Source organism: Dama dama, chromosome 22, assembly GCF_033118175.1.
Source record: "Dama dama isolate Ldn47 chromosome 22, ASM3311817v1, whole genome shotgun sequence".
In the NCBI taxonomy this organism is placed as follows: Eukaryota; Metazoa; Chordata; class Mammalia; order Artiodactyla; family Cervidae; genus Dama; species Dama dama.
The window spans coordinates 59,150,557-59,157,402 of record NC_083702.1 but is presented as its reverse complement, the minus strand read 5'-3'; the positions used below and the strand labels follow the sequence as shown (position 1 = coordinate 59,157,402).

The window sequence follows — 6,846 nt, the reverse complement described above, 5'->3', positions numbered from 1 at the left end:
CTGCCTCAGGATCCCTTGGCTATGTGTTCAGCACTCTGTTTCCATTCCTTCTAATATGTTTTCAAGTATTTCTTTATTTTTGTTAACATTTAAAAATCTGTATGGCATGGTAACTACATAAGGGGAGGATAAGATTTCTTTATACTAAGTGAGATACTGTGATACTTTTAGCACTAAAGCAGAGCTAGTTGTTTTTTCCTAGTTTCATGTTGGTTCATTTTAACAGATGGAAGTAGTTATGTTTGTTGTAAGGTATGTATGTAACCTGTGTTAACTTCGTGGTCTGAAGTGTTTAGCTATCAAGCGGATTCTTTAGTAGACCAAAATTTCCTGTCACTGAAGTGTTCTGAAGTATATATCATGATGTTTAAAAGAAACACTTGTTAAAGCAAGTTTTCATCTTCTGGGATATACTTTTTAAAACTTCCACCCCCTGTAGTTATGACTGCATGTGCCAGGCCTCTAGAAGTTAGTGTGTTAAGCTGAACCAACTTGATTGGAGTCGCTGTCCATACATAGGGCTTGTTTTCCAAAGAAAAATATTGTTTAGAGTAGCAAAATTATAAGCTTGCTCAGGCATGTTGTAAAGCCGCTGGAAAAGTAACTTGGAGCAAGTTTTGTGAATGGAAATGTAGTGCTCAAGTCACATTCTGCTTTAAAAAGTTGTAACAAATACAGATGAATTTAAAAAAAGAGAGAGAGAAAAACTCATCAAATCAATCTTTTCAATCATAACTCCAGATATAATAATGACTTTGTTAATTAGCTTGTGGAACTTTAAAGAAACAAAATCTAACACCCCTGATGGCACAGTGGATAAGAATTCGCCTGCCAATGCAGGGAACATGGGGTTCCATCCCTGGTTGAGGAAGATTCCACATCCTGTGGAACAACTGAGCCCATGCTTCATAGCTCCTTCAGAGCTCACAGACAGCAACAAGAGAAACCACCACAATGAGAAGCCCACGCACCACGAGGAGGAACAGTCCCCACTTCACGCAACTAGAGAAAGCCCATGAGCAGCAGCAAAGACCCAGTGCAGCCAAAATAAATAAATAAAAATTGTATAAAAACAGAAAAAAATCAACCTGTAAATTGAGGCTGAAAAGTTTTTTTAAAACATCTCCATGAAGATCTTGCAGTTAAGTGACTTTTATCAATTTTAATAAAACTATTTGAAACATAATAATTATAAATTCTCTGTAAAAACTTGTAGACTATCAATCATACAGAATATGCAATAGGTATATGATTTATGAACATTTTTGCTTTCATCTTATAGAAGAAATTATTTTGCATTTCAATCAGAAGGGAGTATATGCATAACTAAAACATACCCTATAATATGTGGGGTCCACTCCATATTTTCTGTTATTCTAACAATAATATTATCAAACAACCAGATAGTGTTTACCATGCATCAGATGCTCTCATAAATTATTTTCATATATGGCTTATTTTATTCTTCTCTATATTTGATTATGCTAGTTTATTAAATGCATACACATGCACTACTTAATAGATTTAACAATCTCACAATTTACTTCTGAGTCACATAAAGTTAATAGGAAACCACTGCAAAAGAGTCTTGCCAGAGGGTCACTGAACTTACTAACATTAATTTTAAAATATTTGAGTTAGGCTTAAGAAATTAAAAGGCCACTGAAAGAGAAATATTTAAAGGAACTGATATTTCCTGCCCCAAATTCCCATTACATTCAATGGATACAAACTTCAGGGAAACACAATTAAACTAAAATAGTCAACACAAGTTGGAAATTTGAGTTGACCTCAAAATTTTCTTGAATTGACAAAGAATGATTGAGAGTCATTATTGCTTAAAGAAAAAACTGTAAAATTAAAAAAAAAACACTGGCTAACAAAGACTTAGAGCAACTGATATCATTATATATAAATTGCATATTCAAAGTCAATATATCCTTATGCTAGTGGAAATATGAGATTTTTCAAAAATTAAATTATTCATTTTGTTCTTCTATGCTGTCTCAAGGTGCTTTCATTCCTGAAAGGCCAAATTACCATGTAAGTGGGGACTTTATCATGATGAAAATGTGACTAGAGACTTTTCAGTGGTTAAGATATTGGGTTTCAAATTCAAAAGAGTATGAATTCAAATCCTCGGGACCACCTCTGCATAACTCTTTGCCTTTTCATATTAATTTTCTGATCCTAATTTTTATTTTACAAAAAAAAATAAATGCAAAAGAAAATCTATCTCTTGGGTTGTTGCAGGTGCATTTGTTAAAGGCAGTGACTTGAAAAATCATGTTAGCTATTACTAACTTTACTCTTTTTCACTTACAGTATTGTCAAGCCAAGAGTGTTTAGATTCTAATAGCTGATTGTGGTGCTGGAGAACTCTTGAGAGTCCCTTAGACTCCAAGGAGATCAATCCTAAAGGAAACCAATCCTGAATATTTATTGGAAGGACTGATGCTGAAGCTGAAGCTCCAATACTTTGGCTACAATATGAAGAGCCGACTCGTTGGAAAAGATCCTGATGCTGGGAAAGAATGAAGGCAAAATGAGAAGGAGCAGCAGAGGATGAGACGATTAGACAGTGTCACCAGCTCAATGGACATGATCTGAGCAACTTCTGGAATACAGTGAAGGACAGGGAGGCCTGGCACTCATGGGGTCACAAGGAGTCAGACACAACAACTGAACAACAACAGCAAATAGTTGATTAATCCAAATTAATAGCAGATTTAGCCAATGATCAAAGAAGTCCAGAAGCATGTTAACAAATATTAAAACTAAGGTAATTTTTTTTTTAAGTAACCTCATTTAAACCCACCACACTTATAAGGAATTTGCACCATGAATTTTTGGCAACTACAAATCTCTACCTCTCATTATCTTTTAAAAATTAACTTAAAACACATTACATGATAGTCTTCTCATCACATTAAATGCAGAATATACAGTGGTTTGTGGCAGATATTTTCATTTACCCTTCATAACTTTTTCCATTTTGATCTGTGCTCCAGAAAGTTATTCATTATATTGCACCAATGGACACTCTTGCCCTCTATCTCAACTTGGTTTGATCAAGAAGATACCAGCAGTAGATGTAAGACAGTCAGAGCAGAATTAGGCTGAGATTGTTGCCTTTCTCTACTAAAGAAAAAAGCTTCCAATGAGCAGCTTTTTCTTAGATTTTTAACATTCTCTACAGCTCCAGTTAATACCTCTTTTCTTTGCCTTTCAGGTCAAGAGACATGGAATTCCCATCATATGAGCTGCCCCACAATTTGTGAATAATCCCTTCATAAAAGAACTCAGTTACCCCAATCTGAGCTGGGACTCTGACTGAGACACTGAGATTCACCCATCATAGTAAGTGACCCTGACGAAGTAAGAGCAAATCTTCCACTCCTTCGAAGCTTTTGTTCTTGGGTTCTGGTGCTCCTACTTTGTTTAGAAAAACTTGACCACAATTGAATTCAAAGCACATCTAACTTCTGCAAGACTTTTCGAGTGATTGTCTTCTTGACTGCCCCCTTCATTTCATTGTTCCTTAGGCTGTAGATGATGGGGTTTAACATCAGTGTGATGACAGTGTAGGACAATGACACTAGCTTCTTGCTCTCAGGAGACTGGTTGGATTTGGGCCGTAGGTAGGTTAAGCTGGTTGTTCCATAGAAAAGGGATACCACAATGAAGTGAGATGAACAAGTGGAGAATGCCTTCTGGTGACCAGTAGCAGAGGGCATCATCAGGATGGTTTTAATAATGCGAGTGTAGGAGACCAAAATGAGGGAAAAGGGAAACATAATAAATAGTAGTGTGGAGGCAAGTACTTGCATTTAATACACGGTTGTATCCTCAGTGACTAGTTTCAACACTGGGGAACCATCACAAAAGAAGTGGCCTATGGTGCTTGGTCCACAGAAGGATGGGCCATCATCCAAGTTGTCTGTAGCATAGACACGGGAACACCAGACATCCAAGAACCTGCAGCCATCCACAAACATAGGGACCTATTCATTATGACTGAATAGCGGAGAGGATTACAGATGGCCACAATGTGATCATAAGCCATCATAGAGAGGAGGAAATATTCAGAGCTGCCAAAGAAGAAAAAGAAGTACATCTGGGTACCACAGCCTACAAAAGAGATGCTTTTCCTTGGGGATACTAGATCTACCAACATCTTTGGCACCATGACCAAGGTGAAACAGACTTCAAGAAGTGATAAGTTCCTGAGAAAGAAGTACACGGGTATTTGAAGGGCAGGATCCATACTGGTAACTGTGACAATAAGGAAGTTACTAAACAAAGTGACTGTATAGATGACCAGGAACAAAACAAAGAGGGAAACTTTCATCTGAGAGTTGTTTATAAAACCATGAAGAATAAATTCAGTCACTTGGGTGTGATTTTCACAGACCATATCTTAGACCAGTTTCTCTCTAATAATCAAAGTATATGTGTCAAAGGATCAAAGAATATTCTTAAAATGTACATATAATATCAAATACAATAATAAAATCCATAAATGTATCTTTGTTCTCAGTTGTCTTACCATTCTTTTTCTCTAAAACAGAATATCTACAATAAGATTAAATCAGAGCAAAGAAATAATTTGCATGAATACCACTAATTGTTTGTCACCTAGGTGCAGTTTGTCTCTCACCAGTGATGATAGTCTGCAGCTCATATTCTTCATCAGAGGCATGCTATTTTTCAGGATGAAGTAGAAAGAGTTTAGGCAGCTAATAACTAAAATAGAATCACTTAATAATTTTAAAAAATATATCCAAGAGGTATCCAAGAGCAAAAAGATAAAAATTGGGCTAGTTTGACTTTTTAAATCTTAGATTATAAATGATACATTTCTGCCAAATGGAGTGCATTTTATATAATGCACTCCATTTGGCAGAAATACACATATATACATCTTATACATATATACACATATAAATTATATACACATGTAGATACACATATATGTATATAAGGGGGAACCTTAGTAAATAAACATAGATAAACAAATAAACATAACAGGTACTTATGATTTTAGTACCTTGTGCAGTCCTCACGGGACTGCTATTTATGTGATTTTTCATGGTGGCTCTTGAACATAATTTCACATCACTGGACCCCAGTTCTTACTATGCACAAAGCTATAGTCATATCATTTGAATTGGGCCTTATAAAAATAGCAAACTTCTGAACAAACATAACCTGCAATCCAGAAGTCCTCCTTCCAGCACTTATCTCAGTTCCAATCCATCAAAACAGTTCTGCTTCCCACTGTGTTGTGACTTTGTTAAATTAACATATGTTAAATGGAGCTCAGGGGTGTAGGATGGTGAGCCCTGATTCCACAAAAGATCACAAAGGAACGTGAAATGAAGTTTATTACTCTCAGATTCTGGAGGAGGAGCTATAGGAGGAAGTCAAGGCCAGAGTGCAGGCACAAAGAAAGGCTGAATGTGGGGTATATGCTTTATTATGGTCCAAAGGTGGAATATTTTGAAGTTCCTTGGCTGAGGCTAGATTTGTTAATTCAAACCAAAAAATGCAGAATTTTTGTATGCTTCCCATGAGGTTTGTTTTTTTTTTTTTTTTTTTTTCCCCTAAGGGGGCACAAGGAAAAGGCCCTCCCTGGGAGACAGGGGCGACTGTTTATAACAAAGACATTTGGGGTATCATGTCAGAAAGTTACATTTACTTATGGCTCTTGGGCTGTTATCTAGGGTATGTGTTCCGGGGAGGGGTTAATATTAGTTTAAGGTCCCTGCAAATCAGGGACCGATAATGAGTCAGCAGTATTATGAATTAATTTACCTAAATTCTCAACAGACTGTCAGTCTTCTCCAAAACTGCATGGACAAAGTGGGAACTAGTCCCTTACTATTGTGTCTCCACTAAAAGTCCACTCATGGAATGCCGGGCCTGCCGGCTAGATGAACAGGTCAAGGACGCAATCACCACAGCACCTGAGAAATAAAAGACTAGGAAAGATGGGGTTGAGAGGGACGGAGTCAGCTTGTGACTGATTCCGACGACTTTATTGAGGGGTAACATACATATATATACTAACAGGATTCACCAAATTTTAGATCAAAGACTTGCATACGTGCAGAACTGCAGACACTAGTTTTAGCTCAGGAGTTTTATCTTAACTCCAGCAGAGCATGGCACCGGTGTCTTACAATCAGGTAAAGACTACCTAGACATAAGCCATTCACAGGAGCCCGATAATCTTATCAGAGTCAGGAAAATGGGCAAATGGTGGCTGCAGCGATTTCCTTGAGGGAGGTGAGAAAGGCCAATTTGCACTTTAACAAATCAGGGGTGGCGGGACAGAGAGGGACCTTTTGATCTCTCTCAGGGCCGAGAAGGGACCTGAGCAGTCAGGCCGGCTCCCCGCATCTCCCCCTTTTCTTTTGACTATGGCCATTATATCTCCCTCGAAGGAAATGGCCGCATTTGCAAACGGGAAAACATCAGCAATCTTTTATTTATCATCTCAGATATGCATTGACAAATGCAAGGGCCAAAACACAGCAATAACAATATGCATATAATGATAAAAATTATAGATTTCCACCAACCACTATGAAACCAGGCAGATATCTGACTCCAAATGCTGGAGTCAGGAAAATCCATAGCGGCTACTTGTTGTTTCATATCTTCTAAAGCATCAGAAACATTTGAGGAATAATCAGGAATATATACACAACACTCCATTTTTATTAAGGCACATGTTCCCCCTTGAGAGGCTGTTAGAATATCCAGAGCCATACGATTTTGTAGAACGGCTTTTCTCATCTGTTTTTGTTCTTCATTAAGAGCCTCTAAAGCTCTTCTAGT

At 37.3% G+C, this 6,846-nt stretch overlaps 1 pseudogene; it reads right to left on the bottom strand.

Moving 5' to 3' along the window:
• Positions 1 to 3,467: 3,467 nt before the first annotated feature.
• LOC133043144 (olfactory receptor 10A7-like) lies at positions 3,468 to 4,417 on the bottom strand (annotated as a pseudogene).
• Between the last annotated feature and the right edge of the window lie 2,429 nt (positions 4,418 to 6,846).